Consider the following 22,310-nt stretch of genomic DNA (forward strand, 5'->3'; position numbering starts at 1 on the left):
TCTTACCCATTTTGCAGTAATTATGGGTGGACATTCACACCTTTTTGCATTTTAACACCTCCTCTCCCGCTTATGATCATGTGCGGTTTGATATTCGAAAATTCTCTTCCATGTTTTCTAGCAATTATTGATGGACATTCAGACCTTCTTGCAGCTGAACACCTCCGCTCCAGCTGTTGATGGTGTATAGTCGGGCTTTCGAGCCTTTTCTTCCCCGATTTTTACAAATTATGGATGAACATTCAGACCTTCTTTCAGCCGAAAACCTCCGCTCCCTCTTTTGATCATACATTGTCGGGCATTCGCACCTTTTCTTACCCGCTTTTTACAATTCATGGTCGGACTTTCACACCTTTTAGTAGCGGAACAACTCTGCTCCCGCTATTGATTGTGTACAATAGGGTATTTTAACCTTTTCTTACCTGCTTTTTGCCAATTATGGTTGGACATTCACACCTTCTTACAGCGGAACATCTCCGCTCCCTCCTTTGATGGTGTATGTTCGGGCATTCGAACCTTTTCTTACCCGCTTTTTACAAACTATGGTCAGACATTCAAACCTTCTTGTAGCCGAAGACATCCACTCCTGCTTTTGATGATGGGTATTCAAACCTACTTGTTGCCCGCTTTTCATTAATTATGGGTGGACATACACACCTTGTCGCAGCCAAACACCTCCGCTCCCTGTTAGGATCATGTATGGTTGGGCATTCGTACCTTTTCTTACCCATTTTGCAGTAATTATGGGTGGACATTCACACCACCTTGCATTTGAACACCTCCTCTCCCGCTTATGATCATGTGCAGTTTGATATTCGAAAATTCTCTTCCATGTTTTCTAGCAATTATTGATGGACATTCAGACCTTCTTGCAGCTGAACACCTCCGCTCCAGCTGTTGATGGTGTATAGTCGGGCTTTCGAGCCTTTTCTTCCCAGATTTTTACAAAATATGGATGGACATTCAGACCTTGTTTCAGCCGAAAACCTCCGCTCCCTCTTTTGATCATACATTGTCGGGCATTCGCACCTTTTCTTACCCGCTTTTTACAAACCATGGTCGGACTTTCACACCTTTTAGTAGCGGAAAAACTCTGCTCCCGCTATTGATTGTGTACAATCGGGTATTTTAACCTTTTCTTACCTGCTTTTTGCCAACTATGGTCGGACATTCACACCTTCTTACAGCGGAACACCTCCGCTCCCTCCTTTGATGGTGTATGTTCGGGCATTCGAACCTTTTCTTACCCGCTTTTTACAAACTATGGTCAGACATTCACACCTTCTTGCAGCCGAACACTTCCGCTCTACCTTTTAGTGTTCTATGGGGTATTCACACCTTTTTTTTCACCGCATTTTATAGATTATGGTTGTAAATTCTCACCCACTCTTATCCAAAGACCTCTCCTGCTGCTTTGGTTAATATATAGTCGGGCATTCGAACCTTTTCTTACCCGCTTTTTACAAATTATGGTTGAACATTCACACCTACTTGCAGCCGAACACCTCCGCTCCCGCTTTTGATGGTGTATAGTCGGGCTTTCGAGCCTTTTCTTCCCCGGTTTTTACAAATTATGGTTGGACATTCAGACCTTGCAGCCGAAAACCTCCGCTCCCTCTTTTGATCATACATTGTCAGGCATTCGCACCTACTTGCAACCGAATACTTCCGCTCCACCTTTTAGTGATGTATGGTTGGCATTTGCACCTTTTCTTACCCTTTCTTACCCTACTGATTGCTTAAGATTAAGTTGTTTTTTCTCAAACTACAACATTTTTTTAATTGTTGAAACTTGATTTGAAGTGGATAAATAAGGAGGACAAACAGTTTTAAGTCAGGCTGATAGAAGGAATTAATTTAATAGCAAAATCTGTATTTCGTCATATGTCGAGAGATGCTTATTGCTGAAGAAGTTCTTTCTCATTCTACAAAGTACAACGTTGTTTATCGTTCAAACTTGATTAGACATGAATAAATATGAAGGACAAAGCAGTCTTAACTTGGTTAGAGTTAAGGAATTCGTTTTATAGGAGAATCCGAATTCGTGCATAACTCGTAAAATAGAGCTTATTTTCGGATTCCTGAAGAATGAGTCTGGTTCTTTCTCATAATACAAAGTTTGTTGTTTATTGTTGAAACTTCATCAGAAGTGAAGAAATAAATGAATGCCTATCAACAAATGTGGGATCTAAACTCTAGTGCTTCCTCTAAAATAATTTCCTTTCTCAATTCAGAAATGTGTGTGTGTAAGTCACAACACCCGTGACACCAAAACGGCTTTCTTTTCTCTCTTTTCTCTACACTCTGCACTGTGAGCACACACACCAAATCAGAAAGGCTTTTTTCTCTCTTTTCTACATTATGGACTGTGGGGACACAAAACCGCTCTCTCTTTTTTTTTTGATTGTGTGCCAGGGCGTTGTCTCACGTATTAGATTATGCTTACGATACGAATGGGTTTATCAGTCACATCAGAATCCATACATACTGATCCTCCCGTAATAAAATGGTCGGATCTTATCAAACACACTTTGTTTCTTGTGACAATCAAGTCAGCGAAACAGCGTATACACGTCAAGACACTTAATCAAGTTTGCCACAAGAACTCATAAGTTTGGCAGTATTGCTCTGCCGTCAGCAATGATACACCCATTTTATTTTCGTGAGACATGTGCAGGCACCTGTTCATCTACTGTTCTATCACTATGAATTAGTTTATCTATTATCAATAAGGATACTTCTACAACTACTATCAAAGTATGTCCAGACTTCTTATGTTGTCAGTTGCTATATATGAATAAGTGGGTAGCTACTGACAAGCATTAAGCATGTCACACAGCCCAAACATATAACATTTCAGGACACACCACACAGTTAACAACCACAGTGAAGCGTCAAAGCCCAAACATGTAACATTCAACAGGACACTTACACAACACATTCAAATCAAACAGTCAGACAACATACAAGAACATATACCCCAGCCGGCATTGCTCCCTGCCTATTTTCTTACAGCTCACCATGTGTGCGCACACCTTTATTCACAAACTCTTCAACTTATACTCTTTTACCAAAGCTGCTACAGCTCGATTGGCCGAATACCCTTAGATCCTATTTCGGTGAATTTGACATCTGCCTTACATGTAACAGATTAGCGGTTTAGCAGTTTTAATTTAGTTTGAGTGAAGGAGTTCATTTTATAGCAAAATCCGAAATCGTGAAGAACTCATGAAAGTAAGCTTATTCTTGGATTCCTGAAACTTTAGATTTGCTCTTTCTTTTACTGCAAAGTACAACATTGTTTTTTTTTTGTTTAAATCTTTCTAGACATGGTAAATATGAAGGACAAAGCAGTTTTAACATAGTTTGAGTGAAGGAATTCATTTTATAGATAAAATCCCAAGAGTCTGCTGAGAAAAGAGAGTGAATGCGAAGTAGACTTTAACACGGCTCTGGGAGCGAACCGAGTGTGGGCTAACCGGGAGAATTGCTTGAAAGAAACGCGACACCGAATGAGTGGTCAGAACAAAGCCTCAATACGGTGTTCCCGTGGTGTTTGTGGCTGCCTTGTCTTTTGCACAGAGTAAAAGACAAGGCAGCCATCGAATAGGGCCCGATTGCTCCTACTTGGTCAGCCGAGGAGCAAGGGGGGGAGCAAGCGTCTCAACCAAGCAAATCTCACCAAGTAGGAACAATCGGGCCCTATTCGATGGCTGCAACACCTGAAAGAGATATTGATGCGAGACCCGATCAAAAGCTTTTTCAAAGTCTAAATTTAAGATGACAAGCCGGGTGTTTCTGTCTCTAGCGTAATCAATGATGACTCTCCACAGAAGTCTTTAGTAAAAGGCGAAAGACTTGTACGTTATGAAGAGAAACCAGAGTACGATTATCCGTCACTGCGGGAGCAGGGCATCAGGCTAGTTGGCATAGCCACCTTCCCCATGGTGAGCTTTGCTTGGTTGAGACGCAGACTCTTGGGATTTTATCAATAAAATGAATTCCTTCACTCAAACTATGTTAAAACTGCTTTGTCCTTCATATTTACCATGTCTAGAAAGATTTAAACAAAAAAAAAAACAACGTTGTACTTTGCAGTAAAAGAAAGAGCAAATCTAAAGTTTCAGGAATCCGAGAATAAGCTTACTTTCATGAGTTCTTCACGATTTCGGATTTTGCTATAAAATGAATTCCTTCACTCAAACTAAATTAAAACTGCTAAACCGCTAATCTGTTACATGTAAGGCAGATGTCAAATTCACCGAATTAGGATTATTCGGTATTCGGCCAATCGATCTGTAGCAGCTTCGGTAAAAGAGTATAAGTTGAAGAGTTTGTGAATAAAGGTGTGCGCACACATAGTGAGCTGTAGGAAAATAGGCAGGGAGCAATGCCGACTGGGGTATATGTTCTTGTATGTTGTCTGACTGTTTGATTTGAATGTGTTGTGTAAGTGTCCTGTTGAATGTTACATGTTTGGGCTTTGACACTTCACTGTGGTTGTTAACTGTGTGGTGTGTCCTGAAATGTTATATGTTTGGGCTGTGTGACATGCTTAATGCTTGTCAGTAGCTACCCACTTATTCATATATAGCAACTGACAACATAAGAAGTCTGGACATACTTTGATAGTAGTTGTAGAAGTATCCTTATTGATAATAGATAAACTAATTCATAGTGATAGAACAGTAGATGAACAGGTGCCTGCACATGTCTCACGAAAATAAAATGGGTGTATCATTGCTGACGGCAGAGCAATACTGCCAAACTTATGAGTTCTTGTGGCAAACTTGATTCAGTGTCTTGACGTGTATACGCTGTTTCGCTGACTTGATTGTCACAAGAAACAAAGTGTGTTTGATAAGATCCGACCATTTTATTAGGGGAGGATCAGTATGTATGGATTCTGATGTGACTGATAAACCCATTCGTATCTTAAGCATAATCTATTACGTGAGACAACGCCCTGGCACACAATCAAAAAAAAAAAGAGAGAGCGGTTTTGTGTCCCCACAGTCCATAATGTAGAAAAGAGAGAAAAAAGCCTTTCTGATTTGGTGTGTGTGCTCACAGTGCAGAGTGTAGAGAAAAGAGAGAAAAGAAAGCCGTTTTGGTGTCACGGGTGTTGTGACTTACACACACACATTTCTGAATTGAGAAAGGAAATTATTTTAGAGGAAGCACTAGAGTTTAGATCCCACATTTGTTGATAGGCATTCATTTATTTCTTCACTTCTGATGAAGTTTCAACAATAAACAACAAACTTTGTATTATGAGAAAGAACCAGACTCATTCTTCAGGAGTCCGAAAATAAGCTCTATTTTACGAGTTATGCACGAATTCGGATTCTCCTATAAAACGAATTCCTTAACTCTAACCAAGTTAAGACTGCTTTGTCCTTCATATTTTTTCATGTCTAATCAAGTTTCAACGATAAACAACGTTGTACTTTGTAGAATGAGAAAGAACTTCTTCAGCAATATGCATCTCTCGACATATGACGAAATACAGATTTTGCTATAAAATTAATTCCTTCTATCAGCCTGACTTAAAACTGTTTGTCCTCCTTATTTATCCACTTCAAATCAAGTTTCAACAATTAAAAAAATGTTGTAGTATGAGAAAAAACAACTTAATCTTAAGCAATCAGTAGGGTAAGAAAGGGTAAGAAAAGGTGCAAATGCCAACCATACATCACTAAAAGGTGGAGCGGAAGTATTCGGCTGCAAGTAGGTGCGAATGCCTGACAATGTATGATCAAAAGAGGGAGCGGAGGTTTTCGGCTGCAAGGTCTGAATGTCCAACCATAATTTGTAAAAACCGGGGAAGAAAAGGCTCGAAAGCCCGACTATACACCATCAAAAGCGGGAGCGGAGGTGTTCGGCTGCAAGTAGGTGTGAATGTTCGACCATAATTTGTTAAAAGCGGGTAAGAAAAGGTTCGAATGCCCGACTATATATTAACCAAAGCAGGAGGAGAGGTCTTCGGATAAGAGTGGATGAGAATTTACAACCATAATCTATAAAATGCGGTGAAAAAAAAGGTGTGAATACCCCATAGAACACTAAAAGGTAGAGCGGAAGTGTTCGGCTGCAAGAAGGTGTGAATGTCTGACCATAGTTTGTAAAAAGCGGGTAAGAAAAGGTTCGAATGCCCGAACATACACCATCAAAGGAGGGAGCGGAGATGTTCCGCTGTAAGAAGGTGTGAATGTCAAACCATAGTTGGCAAAAAGCAGGTAAAAAAAGGTTAAAATACCCGATTGTACACAATCAATAGCGGGAGCAGAGTTGTTCCGCTACTAAAAGGTGTGAAAGTCCGACCGTGGTTTGTAAAAAGCGGGTAAGAAAAGGTGCGAATGCCCGACAATGTATGATCAAAAGAGGGAGCGGAGGTTTTCGGCTGAAACAAGGTCTGAATGTCCATCCATATTTTGTAAAAATCTGGGAAGAAAAGGCTCGAAAGCCCGACTATACACCATCAACAGCTGGAGCGGAGGTGTTCAGCTGCAAGAAGGTCTGAATGTCCATCAATAATTGCTAGAAAACATGGAAGAGAATTTTCGAATATCAAACCGCACATGATCATAAGCGGGAGAGGAGGTGTTCAAATGCAAGAAGGTGTGAATGTCCACCCATAATTACTGCAAAATGGGTAAGAAAAGGTATGAATGCCCAACCATACATCATCAAAAGCAGGAGTGGATGTGTTCGGCTACAAGAAAGTTTTAATGTCCGACCATAGTTTGTACAATGCGGGTAAGAAAAGGTTCGAATGCCCGAACATACACCATCAAAAGAGGGAGCGGAGGTGTTCCACTGTAAGAAGGTGTGAATGTCTGACCATAGTTGGTAAAAAGCGGGTAAGAAAAGGTGAAAATACCCGACTCTACACAATCAATAGTGGGAGCGGAGTTGTTCGGCTACTAAAAGGTGTGAAAGTCCAACCCTGGTTTGTAAAAAGCGGGTAAGAGAAGGTGCGAATGCCCGACAATTTATGATCAAAAGAGGGAGCGGAGGTTTTCGGCTGCAAGAAGGTCTGAATGTCCAACAATAATTTTTTAAAAACCGGGGAAGAAAAGGCTCGAAAGCCCGACTATACAGCATCAAAAGCGGGAGCGGAGGTGTTCAGCTGCAAGAAGGTCTGAATGTCCATCAATAATTGCTAGAAAACATGAAAGAAAATTTTCGAATATCAAACCACACATCATCATAAGCGGGAGAGGAGGTGTTCAGCTGCAAGAAGGTGTGAATGTCCGACCATAGATTGTAAAAAATGGGTAAGAAAAGGTGCGAATGCTCAACCATACATCATCAAAAGCAGGAGTGGATGTGTTCGGCTAAAAGAAGGTTTGAATGTCCGACCATAGTTCGTAAAATGCGGGTAAGAAAAGGTTCGAATGCCCGAACATACACCATCAAAAGAGGGAGTGGAGGTGTTCCGCTGTAAGACGGTGTGAATGTCCAACAATAGTTGGTAAAAAGCGGGTAAGAAAAGGTTAAAATACCCGACTGTACACAATCAATAGCGGGAGCGGAGTTGTTCGGCTACAAGAAGGTGTGAAAGTCCGACCATGGTTTGTAAAAAGCGGGTAAGAAAAGGTTAGAATGCCCGAATATATACCATCAAAAGCGTAAGCGGAGGTGTTCGGCTGCAAGAAGGTGTGAACGTCCGACCAAAGTTTGTAAAAAGCAGTGAAGAAAAGACTAGAATGCCGGACCATACATCATCAAAAGCGGGAAAAGTGGTGTTCGACTGCAAGTAGGTGTGAATGTCAGATCATAATTTGCAAAAAGCTGATGAGAAAGGGTGAGAATGCCCGACTATACACCATCAAATGCGGGAGCGGAAGTGTTCGGCTGTGAGTAGGTGTGAATGTCAAACCATAATTGCTGAAAAATGTGTTAGAAAAGACTAGAATGCCGGACCATACATCATCAAAAGCGGGAAAAGTGGTGTTCGGCTGCAAGTAGGTGTGAATGTCCAGCCATAATTACTCACAAACCGGTAAGAAAAGGTAGTATTGCCAGACCATACATTATCAAAACAGGGAGCGGAGGTGGTTCAGCTGCAACGTTTGAATGTCTGACTAAAGTTTATAAAAAGCGGGCAAGACAAGGTGCGAATGCCTGAAAATGTATGATCAAATGAGGGAGCGGAGGTTTTCGGCTGCAAGGTCTGAATGTACAACCATAATTTGTAAAAACCGGGGAAGAAAAGGCTCGAAAGCCCGACTATACACCATCAAAAGCGGGAGCGGAGGTGTTCGGCTGCAAGTAGGTGTGAATGTTCGACCATAATTTGTAAAAAGCGGGTAAGAAAAGGTTTGAATGCCCGACTATATATTAACAAAAGCAGGAGGAGAGGTCTTCGGATAAGAGTGGGTGAGAATTTCCAACCATAATCAATAAAATGCGGTGAAAAAAAAGGTGTGAATACCCCATAGAACACTAAAAGGTGGAGCAGAAGTGTTCGGCTGCAAGAAGGTGTGACTGTTCGACTATATTTGGTGAAAAGCAGGTTAAGCAAGGTCTGAATGCCCAACCTTACATCATCAAAAACGAGATGAGAGGTGTTTGGCTGCAAGAAGGCAATAGTTTGCCAAAAGCGGGTAAGCTGCGAATGACCGACTAAATATCAACAAAAGTGGGGGCGGAGGTCTTCGGATGCAAGTGGGTGTGAATATCCCACCATACAAGTATGGTGGAGAGGAAGCTGTGAATGGCCGACCATAGTAAAAAGCGGGTGAGAAAAGGTGCGAATGTCCAATCATACATGATCAAAACAGGGAGCGGAGGTGTTTGGCTGCGACAAGGTGTGTATGTCCACCCATAATTAATGAAAAGCGGGCAACAAGTAGGTTTGAATACCCATCATCAAAAGCAGGAGTGGATGTGTTCGGCTACAAGAAGGTTTGAATGTCTGACCATAGTTTGTAAAAAGCGGGTAAGACAAGGTTTGAGTGCCCGAACATACACCATCAAAAGAGGGAGCGGAGGTGTTCCGCTGTAAGACGGTGTGAATGTCCAACAATAGTTGGTAAAAAGCAGGTAAGAAAAGGTTAAAATACCCGACTGTACACAATCAATAGCGGGAGCGGAGTTGTTCGGCTACAAGAAGGTGTGAAAGTCCGACCATGGTTTGTAAAAAGCGGGTAAGAAAAGGTGCGAATGCCCGACAATGTATGATCAAAAGAGGGAGTGGAGGTTTTCGGCTTCAAGACGGTCTGAATGTCCATCAATAATTGCTAGAAAACATGAAAGAAAATTTTCGAATATCAAACTGCACATGATCATAAGCAGGAGAGGAGGTGTTCAGCTGCAAGAAGGTGTGAATGTCTACCCATAATTACTGAAAAATGGGTAAGAAAAGGTGCGAATGCCTAACCATACATCATCAAAAGAGGGAGCGGAGGTGTTCCGCTGTAAGACGGTGTGAATGTCCGACCATAGATGGTAAAAAGTGGGTAAGAAAAGGTTAAATTACCCGACTGTACACAATCAAAAGAGGGAGCGGAGTTGTTCAGCTAAGAGAAGGTGTGAAAGTCCGACCTTGGTTTGTAAAAAGCGGGTAAGAAAAGGTTCGTATGCCCGAATATACACCATCAAAAGCGGAAGCGGAGGTGTTCGGCTGCAAGATATTGTGAACGTCCGACCAAAGTTTGTAAAAAGCAGTTAAGAAAAGGTTCGAATATCTAACCAAACATAAGAATGAGTCTTTTCCGCTGTAGAATGCCCGACTATAGACCATCAAATGCGGGAGCGGAGGTGTTCGGCTCTGAGTAGGTGTGAATGTCCGACCATAATTGCTGAAGAATGTGTTAGAAAAGGTAAGAATGCTGGACCATACATCATCAAAAGCGGTAGAGGTGGTGTTCGGCTGCAAAAAGGTGTGACTGTTCGACTAAAGTTTGTAAATAGTGGGTAAGACAAGGTGCGAATGCCTGACAATGTATGATCAAAAGCGGGAGCGGAGGTGTTCAGCTGCAAGAAGGTCTACATATCCATCAATAATTGCTAGAAAACATGAAAGAAACTTTTCGAAAATCAAACCGCACATGATCATAAGTGGGATAGGAGGTGTTCAGCTGCAAGGTGTGAATGTCCACCCATAATTCCTGAAAAATGGGCAAAAAAAAGGTGTGAATGCCCATCCATACATCATCAAAAGCAGGAGTGGAAGTGTTCGGCTACAAGAAGGTGTGAACGTCCAACCAAAATATGTAAAAAGAAGTTAAGAAAAGGTTCGAATATCCAACCAAACATAATCAAAAGCGGGAGCAGAGCTGTTCGACTGCAAGTAGGTGTGAATGTCAGATCATAATTTGCAAAAAGCTGATGAGAAAGGGTGAGAATGCCCGACTATACATCATCAAATGCGGGAGCGGAGTTGTTCGGCTGTGAGTAGGTGTGAATCTCCGACCATAATTGCTGAAAAATGTGTTAGAAAAGGTAAAAATGCCGGTCCATACATCATCAAAAGCGAGAGAGGTTGTGTTCGGCTGCAAGTAGGTGTGAATGTCCAGCCATAATTACTCACAAACGGGTAAGAAAAGGTAGTATTGCCAGACCATATATGATCAAAACAGGGAGCGGAGGTGGTTCAGCTGCAAGAAGGTTTGAATGTCAAACTAAAGTTCAAATATATTAACAAAAGCGGGAGGAGAGGTCTTTGGATGAAAGTGGTTGAAAATTTCCAACCATAATGTATAAAATGCGGTGAAAAAAAAGGTGTGATAGAACACTAAAAGGTGGAGCGGAAGTGTTCGGCTGCAAGAAGGTGTGAATGTCCGACTATATTTGGTGAAAAGCAGGTGAAGCAAGGTCTGAATGCCCAACCTTACATCATCAAAAGCAAGATCAGAGTTGTTTGGCTGCAAGAACGCCATAGTTTGCCAAAAGCGGGTAAGGTGCGAATGTCCGACCAAATATCAACAAAATTTGGGGCGGACGTTTTCGGATGCAAGTGGGTGTGAATATCCCACCACACAAGTATGGTGGAGAGGAAGCTGTGAATAGCCGACCATAGTTTGGAAAAAGCGGGAAAGAAAAGGTTTGAATGCCCGAACATACACCATCAAAAGAGGGAGCGGAGGTGTTCCGCTGTACGAAGGTGTGAATGTCCGACCATACTTGGTAAAAAGCGGGTAAGAAAAGGTTAAAATATCCGACTGTACACAATCAATAGCGTGAGCGGAGTTGTTCGGCTACAAGAAGGTGTGAAAGTCCGACCATGGTTTGTAAAAAGCAGTTAAGAAAAGGTTCGAATATCCAACCAAACATAATCAAAAGCGGGAGCAGAGCTGTTCGACTGCAAGTAGGTGTGAATGTCCAGCCATAATTACTCACAAACGGGGGAAGAAAAGGTATTATTGCCAGACCATACATGATCAAAACAGGGAGCGGAGGTTCAGCTGCAAGGTGTGAATGTCTGACTATAGTTTGTAAAAAGCGGGTAAGACAAGGTGCGAATGCCCAACAATGTATGATCAAAAGAGAGAGCGGAGGTGTTCGGCTGCAAGGTCTGAATGTCCAACCATAATTTGTAAAAACCGGGTAAGAAAAGGCTCGAAAGCCCGACTATACATCATCAAAAGCGGGAGCGGAGGTGTTCAGCTGCAAGAAGGTGTGAATGTTCGACTAAAGTTTGTAAAAAGCTGGTAAGACAAGGAGCGATGTCCCGACATTGTATGATCAAAAGCGGGAGCGGAGGTGTCCAGCTGTGAGTAGGTGTGAATGTCCGACCATAATTGCTGAAAAATGTGTTAGAAAAGGTAAGAATACTGGACCATACATCATCAAAAGCGGGAGAAACTATGTTAAAACTGATTTGTCCTTCATATTTACCATGTCTAGAAATATTTAAACAAAAAAACAACGTTGTACTTTGCAGTAAAAGAAAGAGCAAATCTAAAGTTTCAGGAATCCGAGTATAAGCCTGCTTTCATGAGTTCTGCACGATTTCGGATTTTGCTATAAAATGAATTGCTTTTCTCAAACCAAGTTAAAACTGCTTTGTCCTTCCATATTCATCAATGTCTAGATCGACTTCAACAAAGAAAAACATTGGACTTTGCAGTAGAAGAAGTTGAAATCCATCTACACATTGATAAATATGAAGGACAAAGCAGTTCCCACTTGCCCATAAGAAAATAAGCTTATTCTCGGATTCCTGATCCTTCAGTGTTGCTCTTTCTTCTACTGCAAAATACATTTATGTTCTTTGTTGAAGTCGATCTAGACATTGATAAATATGAAGGAAAAAGCTGTTTTAACTTGGTTTGAGTGAATGAATTCATTTTATACATAAAATCCGAAATCGTGCAGAACTCATGAAAATAAGCTTATTCTCGGATTCCTAAAACTTTTGATTGGCTCTTTCTTTTACTGCAAAGTACAACGTTGTTTTTTTGTTTAAATCTATCGAGACATTGATAGATATGAAGGTAAAAGCCGTTTTAACATAGTTTGAGTGAAGGAATTGATTTTATAGATAAAATCCCAAATCATGCAGAACTCCTCAAAAGGGGCGTATGGCTTAATCACAAGTGTGGTTCTTTCTCATTCAGGGTAGTATGAGGAAGTTTATGCTTGAAATATATGTAGAAATGGGTACATATGAAGGACAAAGCAGTGTTAACTTAGTTTGAGTGAAGGAATTCATTTTATACATAAAATCCCAAATCATGCAGAACGTATGAAAAGAAGCTTATTCTCGGATTCCTGATCCTTCAGTTTTGCTCTTTCTTCTACTGCAAAATACAATGTTGTTCTTTGTTGAAGTCGATCTAGACATTGATAAATATGAAGGAAAAGGCAGTTTTAACTTGGTTTGAGTGAATGAATTCATTTTATACATAAAATCCGAAATCGTGCAAAACTCATGAAAATAAGCTTATTCTCGGATTCCTAAAACTTTTGATTTGCTCTTTCTTTTATTGCAAAGTACAACGTTGTTTTTTTGTTTAAATCTATCGAGACATTGATAAATATGAAGGTAAAAGCCGTTTTAACATAGTTTGAGTGAAGGAATTAATTTTATAGATAAAATCCCAAATCATGCAGAACTCCTCAAAAGGGAGGTATGGCTTAATCACAAGTGTGGCTCTTTCTCATTCAGGGTAATATGAGGAAGTTTATGCTTGAAATATATGTAGAAATGGGTACATATAAAGGACAAAGCAGTGTTAACTTAGTTTGCGTGAAGAAATTCATTTTATACATAAAATCCGAAATCGTGCAGAACTCATGAAAATAAGCTTATTCTCGGATTCCTAAAACTTTTGATTTGCACTTTCTTTTACTGCAAAGTACAACGTTGTTTTTTGTTGAAATCTATCAAGACATTGATAAATACCAGCCGAAACTCTGCTGCCGCTTATGATAATTTATGGTTGGGCATTCTTACCTTTTCTTACCCGCTTTTTACAAATTATGATCTTACATTCACACCTACTTGCAGTCGAACACCTTCTCATCCACTTATGATCATGTGCGGTTGGGCTTTCGCACCTTTTCTTACCCATTTTTCAGTAATTATGGGTGGACATTCAGACCTTCTTGCAGCCGAAAACCTCCGCTCCTCTTTTGATCATACATTGTCGGGCATTCAGACCTTGTCTTACCCGCTTTTTACAAACTTTAGTCGGACATTCAAACCTTCTTGAAGCTGAACCACCCCCGCTTCCTGTTTTGATCATATATGGTCTGGCAATAGTACCTTTTCTTACCCGTTTGTGAGTAATTATGGCTGGACATTCACACCTTCTTGCAGCCGAACACAACCTCTCCCGCTTTTGATGATATATGGTCCGGCATTCTTACCTTTTCTAACACATTTTTCAGCAATTATGGTCGGACATTCACACCTACTCACAGACGAACACCTCCGCTCCCACATTTGATAGTGTATAGTCGGGCATTCTCACCCTTTCTCATCAGCTTTTTGCAAATTATGATCTGATATTCACACCTACTTGCAGTCGAACAGCTCTGCTCCCGCTTTTGATTATGTTTGGTTGGATATTCGAACATTTTCTTAATGCTTTTTACAAACTTTGGTCGGACGTTCACACCGTCTTGCAGCCGAACACCTCCGCTTCCGCTCTTGATGGTGTATAGTCGGGCATTCGAGCCTTTTCTTACCCACCTATTACTTACTATGGTTGGACATTCAAACCTTCTTGTAGCCGAACACATCCGCTCCTGCTTTTGATGATGTATGATTTGGCATTCGCACCTTTTCTTACCCATTTTTCAGTAATTATGTGTCGGACATTCAGACCTTCTTGCACCTGAACACCTCTGCTCCCGCTTTTGATGGTGTATAGTCGGGCTTTCGAGCCTTTTCTTCCCCGATTTTTACAAATTATGGTTGGACATTCAGACCTTGCAGCCGAAAACCTCTGCTCCCTCTTTTGATCATACATTGTCGGGCATTCGCCCCTTGTCTTACACGGTTTTTACAAACTTTAGTCAGACATTCACACCTTGCAGCTGAACCACCTCCATTCCCTGTTTTGATCATGTGTGGTCTGGAAATACTACCTTTTCTTCCCCCGTTTGTGAGTAATTATGGCTGGACATTCACACCTACTTGCAGCCGAAAAACCACCTCTCCCGCTTTTGATGATGTATTGTCCGGCATTCTAGTCTTTTCTATCACATTTTTCAGCAATTATGATCTGACATTCACACCTACTTGCAGTCGAACAGCTCTGCTCCCGCTTTTGATTATGTTCGGTTGGATATTCAAACCTTTTCTTAACTGCTTTTTACAAACTTTGGTCGGAAGTTCACACCTTCTTGCAGCCGAACACCCCCGCTTCCGCTTTTGATGGTATATATTCGGGTATTCGAACCCTCTCTTACCCACTTTTTACAAACCATGGTTGGACTTTCATACCTTCTTGTAGCTGAACAACTCCACTCCTGCTTTTGATGATTTATGGTTGGACATTCGCATCTTTTCCTACCCATTTTTCAGTAATTATGGGTGGATATTCACATCTTCTTGCAGCTGAACACCTCCTCTCCCGCTAATGATCATGTAAGGTTTGATATTCGAAAATTTTCTTTCATGTTTTAAAGCAATTATTAATGGACATTCACACCTACTTGCAGCCGAACACCACCTCTCCCGCTTTTGATGATGTATGGACCGGCATTCTTACCTTTTCTAACACATTTTTCAGCAATTATGGTTGGAGAATCACACCTACTCACAGCCGAACAACTCCGCTACCGCATTTGATGGTGTATAGTCGGGATTTCTCACCCTTTCTCATCAGCTTTTTGCAAATTATTCTCTGACATTCAAACCTACTTGCAGTCGAACAGCTCTGCTCCCGCTTTTGATTATGTTTGGTTAGATATTCGAACCTTTTCTTAACTGCTTTTTTACAAACTTTGGTCGGACGTTCACACCTTCTTGCAGCCGAACACCTACGCTTCCGGTTTTGATAGTGTATATTCGGGCATACGAACCTTTTCTTACCCGCTTTTTACAAACCATGGTCGGACTTTCACACCTTCTCTTAGCTGAACAACTCCGCTCCCTCTTTTGATTGTGTACAGTCGGGTATTTTAACCTTTTCTTACCCGCTTTTTACCAACTATGATCGGACATTCACACCGTCTTACAGCGGAACACCTCCGCTCCCTCTTTTGATGGTGTATGTTCGGGCATTTGAACCTTTTCTTACCCGCTTTTTACAAACCAGGGTCGGACTTTCACACCTTTTAGTAGCCGAACAACTCCGCTCCCGCTATTGATTGTGTACAGTCGGGTATTTTAACCTTTTCTTACCCGCTTTTTACCAACTATGGTCGGACATTCACACCTTCTTACAGCGGAACACCTCCTCTCCCGCTTATGATCATGTACGGTTCGATATTCGAAAATTTACTTTCTTGTTTTAAAGCAATTATTGATGGACATTCAAACCTTCTTTTTGATGGTGTATAGTCGGGCTTTCGAGCCTTTTCTTCCCGGTTTTTATAAACCATGGTCGGACTTTCACACCTTCTTGTAGCCGAACAACTCCGCTTCCGCTATTGATTGTGTACAGTCGGGTATTTTAACCTTTTCTTACCCGCTTTTTACCAACTATCATCGAACATTCACACCGTCTTGCAGCTGAACACCTCCGCTCCCACTTTTGATGGTGTATAGTCGGGCTTTCGAGCCTTTTCTTCCCCGGTTTTTACAAATTATGGTTGGACATTCAGACCTTCTTGCAGCCGAAAACCTCCACTCCCTCTTTTGATCATACATTGTCGGGCATTCGCACCTTTTCTTACCCGCTTTTTACAAACCATGGTCGGACTTTCACACCTTTTAGTAGCCGAACAACTCCGCTCCCGCTATTGATTGTGTACAGTCGGGTATTTTACCCGCTTTTTACCAACTATGGTTGGACATTCACACCTTCTTACAGCAGAACACCTCCGCTCCCTGTTTTGATTATGTATGGTTTGACATTCGCACCTTCTCTCACCCGCCTTTTACTATGGTCGGCCATTCACAGCTTCCTCTCCACCATACTTGTATGGTGGGATATTCACACCCACTTGCATCCGAAGACCTCCGCCCCCACTTTTGTTGATATTTAGTCGGTCATTCGCACCTTACCCGCTTTTGGCAAACTATGGCCTTCTTGCAGCCAAACACCTCTGATCTCGCTTTTGATGATGTAAGGTTGGGCATTCAGACCTTGCTTCACCTGTTTTTCACCAAATATAGTCGGACATTCACACCCACTTGCATCCGAAGACCTCCGCCCCAAATTTTGTTGATATTTAGTCGGACATTCGCACCTTACCCGCTTTTGGCAAACTATGGCCTTCTTGCAGCCAAACACCTCTGATCTCGCTTTTGATGATGTAAGGTTGGGCATTCAGACCTTGCTTCACCTGCTTTTCACCAAATATAGTCGGACATTCACACCTTCTTGCAGCCGAACACTTCCGCTCCACCTTTTAGTGTTCTATCACACCTTTTTTTCACCGCATTTTATACATTATGGTTGGAAATTTTCAACCACTCTCATCCGAAGACCTCTCCTCCCGCTTTTGTTAATATATTTGAACTTTAGTCGGACATTCAAACCTTCTTGCAGCTGAACCACCTCCGCTCCATGTTTTGATAATATATGTTCTGGCAATACTACCTTTTCTTACCCGTTTGTGAGTAATTATGGCTGGACATTCACACCTACTTGCAGCCGAACACAACCTCTCTCGATTTTGATGATGTATGGACCGGCATTCTTACCTTTTCTAACACATTTTTCAGCAATTATGGTCGGAGATTCACACCTACTCACAGCCGAACAACTCCGCTCCCGCATTTGATGGTGTATAGTCGGGCATTCTCACCCTTTCTCATCAGCTTTTTGCAAATTATGATCTGACATTCACACCTACTTGCAGTCGAACAGCTCTGCTCCCGCATTTGATTATGTTTGGTTGGATATTCGAACCTTTTCTTAACTGCTTTTTACAAACTTTGGTTGGACGTTCACACCTTCTTGTAGCCGAACACATGCACTCCTGCTTTTGATGGTGTATATTCGGGCATACGAACCTTTTCTTACCCGCTTTTTACAAACCAAGGTCGGACTTTCACACCTTCTCTTAGCTGAACAACTCCGCTCCCTCTTTTGATTGTGTACAGTCGGGTAATTTAACCTTTTCTTACCCGCTTTTTACCATCTATGGTCGGACATTCACACCGTCTTACAGCGGAACACCTCCGCTCCCTCTTTTGATGATGTATGGTTAGGCATTCGCACCTTTTCTTACCCATTTTTCAGTAATTATGGGTAGACATTCACACCTTCTTGCAGCTGAACACCTCCTCTCCCGCTTATGATCATGTGCAGTTTGATATTCGAAAATTTTCTTTCATGTTTTCTAGCAATTATTGATGGACATTCAGACCGTCTTGCAGCTGAACACCTCCGCTCCCACTTTTGATGATGTATAGTCGGGCTTTCGAGCCTTTTCTTCCCCGGTTTTTACAAATTATGGTTGGACATTCAGACCTTCTTGCAGCCGAAAACCTCCACTCCCTCTTTTGATCATACATTGTCGGGCATTCGCACCTTTTCTTACCCACTTTTTACAAACCATGGTCGGACTTTCACACCTTTTAGTAGCCGAACAACTCCGCTCCCGCTATTGATTGTGTACAGTCGGGTATTTTAACCTTTTCTTACCCGCTTTTTACCAACTACGGTTGGACATTCACACGTTCTTACAGCAGAACACCTCCGCTCCCTGTTTTGATTATGTATGGTTTGACATTCGCACCTTCTCTCACCCGCCTTTTACTATGGTCGGCCATTCACAGCTTCCTCTCCACCATACTTGTATGGTGGGATATTCACACCCACTTGCATCCGAAGACCTCCGCCCCCACTTTTGTTGATATTTAGTCGGTCATTCGCACCTTAACCGCTTTTGGCAAACTATGGCCTTCTTGCAGCCAAACACCTCTGATCTCGCTTTTGATGATGTAAGGTTGGGCATTCAGACCTTGCTTCACCTGCTTTTCACCAAATATAGTCGGACATTCACATCTTATTGCAGCTGAACACTTCCGCTTTTAGTGTTCTATGAGGCATTCACATATTTTTTTTCACCGTATTTTATAGATTATGGTTGGAAATTCTCACCCACTCTCATCCGAAGACCTCTCCTCCCGCTTTTGTTAATATATAGTCGGGCATTCGAACCTTTTCTTACCCGCTTTTTACAAATTATGGTCGAAAATTCACACCTACTTGCAGCTAAATACTTCCGCTCCACCTTTTAGGTATGTATGGTTGGCATTTGCACCTCTTTTTATACTGATTGCTGAAGATTAAGTTGTTCTTTCTCAAACTACAATTTTTTTTTAATTGTTGAAACTTGATTTGAAGTGGATAAATAAGGAGAACAAACAGTTTTAAGTCAGGCTGATAGAAGGAATTAATTTTATAGCAAAATCTGTATTTCGTCATATGTCGAGAGATGCTTATTGCTGAAGAAGTTCTTTCTCATTCTACAAAGTACAACGTTGTTTATCGTTGAAACTTGATTAGACATGAATAAATATGAAGGACAAAGCAGTCTTAACTTGGTTTGAGTTAATGAATTCGTTTTATAGGAGAATCCGAATTCGTGCATAACTCATAAAATAGAGCTTATTTTCGGATTCCTGAAGAATGAGTCTGGTTCTTTCTCATAATACAAAGTTTGTTGTTTATTGTTGAAACTTCATCAGAAGTGAAGAAATAAATGAATGCCTATCAACAAATGTGGGATCTAAACTCTAGTGCTTCCTCTAAAATAATTTCCTTTCTCAATTCAGAAATGTGTGTGTGTAAGTCACAACACCCGTGACACCAAAACGGCTTTCTTTTCTCTACACTCTGCACTATGAGCACACACACCAAATCAGAAAGGCTTTTTTCTCTCTTTTCTACATTATGGACTGTGGGGACACAAAACCGCTCTCTCTCTTTTTTTTTTTTTATCGTGTGCCAGGGCGTTGTCTCACGTATTAGATTATGCTTAAGATACGAATGGGTTTATCAGTCACATCAGAATCCATACATACTGATCCTCCCGTAATAAAATGGTCGGATCTTATCAAACACACTTTGTTTCTTGTGACAATCAAGTCAGCGAAACAGCGTATACACGTCAAGACACTGAATCAAGTTTGCCACAAGAACTCATAAGTTTGGCAGTATTGCTCTGCCGTCAGCAATCATACACCCATTTTATTTTCGTGAGACATGTGCAAGCACCTGTTCATCTACTGTTCTATCACTATGAATTAGTGATCTATTATCAATAAGGATACTTCTACAACTACTATCAAAGTATGTCCGGACTTCTTATGTTGTCAGTTGCTATATATGAATAAGTGGGTAGCTACTGACAAGCATTAAGCATGTCACACAGCCCAAACATATAACATTTCAGGACACACCACACAGTTAACAACCACAGTGAAGTGTGTCAAAGCCCAAACATGTAACATTCAACAGGACACTTACACAACACATTCAAATCAAACAGTCAGACAACATACAAGAACATATACCCCAGCCGGCATTGCTCCCTGCCTATTTTCGTACAGCACACTATGTGTGCGCACACCTTTATTCACAAACTCTTCAACTTATACTCTTTTACCGAAGCTGCTACAGCTCGATTGGCCGAATACCCTTTGATCCTATTTCGGTGAATTTGACATCTGCCTTACATATAACAGATTAGCGGTTTAGCAGTTTTAATTTAGTTTGAGTGAAGGAATTCATTTTATAGCGAAATCCGAAATCGTGAAGAACTCATGAAAGTAAGCTTATTCTCGGATTCCTGAAACTTTAGATTTGCTCTTTCTTTTACTGCAAAGTACAACGTTGTTTTTTTTGTTTAAATCTTTGTAGACATGGTAAATATTAAGGACAAAGCAGTTTTCACATAGTTTGAGTGAAGGAATTCATTTTATAGATAAAATCCCAAGAGTCTGCTGAGAAAAGAGAGTGAATGCGAAGTAGACTTTAACACGGCTATGGGAGCGAGCCGAGTGTGGGCTAACCGGGAGAATTGCTTGAAAGAAACGCGACACCGAATGAGCGATCAGAACAAAGCCTCAATACGGGATTCTCGTGGTGTTTTTGTTGCTGTCTTGTCTTTTGCACAGAGTAAAAGACAAGGCAGCCATCGAATAGGGCCCGATTGTTCCTAGTTGGTCAGCCGAGGAGCAAGGGGGGGGGGAGCAAGCGTCTCAACCAAGCAAAGCTCACAAGTCTTTCGCCTTTTACTAAAGATTTCTGTGGAGAGCAGCACTAATGAGTTGTTTCTATTTTTGGCAGGCTTTACCTTTGCGGGTGAAGCCCTTTCTGTCTGTGCAAAAGAAATCTTCTTACTGTGCAGAGTGACTTCTCTGAGTAGAGTCGCCTTACTTGTTGCGACTGTGCCGATGTTCGAAGCTGGAGTGCAAAGTTGTTGCTTGAATGGTGCTTGCTGGAGCGTGCGGGAGTGCAAAGTTATACCATTTAAAAGGGCTGAAGAGTGCTCAGTGCAGCGGGTGGGCGACACTCTGGCCACCTTGAAAACCGAGGTTACATCCACTACCAGGGGCAGCCCAAGTTCTGCCGCAAGTGTGGTGAGCATGGGCACCTGGTTGAGGCTTGTACCAAGGTGTTATGTGGGAAGAGCAGAGAAATTGGGCAAACTTTTGGAGAGTGTCCAAATGGCAGGAAATGTAATCTCTGTGGAGAATTAAATCACCTCTTCAGAGATTGCCCTAAATCTACTGCCAACAAATTAAAGACGGTAAAGCCACAGTCAAGCCAACAAAGAGAAGGACCAAAGGTGGCAGTTGGTGAACAAAGTGAAGAGGTTGACCCAATAAATTCAAACTTCCCGCCAAAAGCTTGGATTGGAAGTGAGGAGCAAAAAGGGGAGGGGCCTGTAGAGGCCTCACCACTCAGTGTTGAAGTCTGTGAGAATTCACAGGCAGAGGGTGGAGCTACGCTAAATGAGGAGGAAGAGCAGACAGGTGAGTCTAGTGAAGATACTCACCTCCCCGAAGGTCAACAGCCGAAGAGGACGGCATCTGAGCCTCTGATTCCCCAGTGGTATCAGAGAAGAGGGGAAGGGTTAGGTCCCTTTCAGACAGTTCTTCAGTGGAAGAACCAAGAGTCTTCCCCTCCGACTCACCAAATGAGGTCTCCTTTTTAACTTCAGCTCTGCAATCAACCCCCAGGGACTCAAAGTTAAATGCAACATTGCGTCAGAGGCCAACACCGAGAGTCCGGAAAGGAAATATAGATCACCCTACTCACTTTTCACCTAAAGAAATGAAGGAAGAGCTAGTTTCCCAAGAAATAACCTGTGTGTAATTTGTTTTGATAACTTAGAAAAACGAAAATGACATACCTACTTTCCTTTATGCTTTTAATGGTTCTCACCTTCTCAACACTAAATGTGAGAAGTGTGAAATCAAAGACAAGAGCCCAGAGTATTTTATCCTTCTTAGACTCCATAAAATCAGATGTGTTTTTAATACAAGAATGTGGACTACCTTTTTAAAAAAACCATAGACAATGGGAGGAAATGTGGCCCCATTTATCGATATGGAGTGGCTCAAATCAAAATAAAAATGATGGTGTGGCCATTCTAATTAAAAATCCGCATGTTCTGGTGAAAGGTAGCACAGTGGTGAGAGACGGACGGGCACTTTTAGCACACTTGAATTTTATGGGGCAAGACTTTAACCTCTTAAATATTTATGGTTTCAATGGAAA

The 22,310-nt window shown here is 41.6% G+C and overlaps 2 pseudogenes; one reads left to right on the top strand and one right to left on the bottom strand.

The window, feature by feature from the left end:
• Positions 1–3,760: 3,760 nt before the first annotated feature.
• On the bottom strand, positions 3,761–3,887 carry LOC140286419 (U5 spliceosomal RNA; annotated as a pseudogene).
• A 16,895-nt stretch (positions 3,888–20,782) lies between these two features.
• LOC140286421 (U5 spliceosomal RNA) lies at positions 20,783–20,891 on the top strand (annotated as a pseudogene).
• Positions 20,892–22,310: the final 1,419 nt, after the last annotated feature.

Source organism: Leuresthes tenuis, unplaced genomic scaffold, assembly GCF_036924035.1.
Source record: "Leuresthes tenuis unplaced genomic scaffold, fLeuTen1.0.hap1 SCAF_91, whole genome shotgun sequence".
NCBI classification, from domain to species: Eukaryota; Metazoa; Chordata; class Actinopteri; order Atheriniformes; family Atherinopsidae; genus Leuresthes; species Leuresthes tenuis.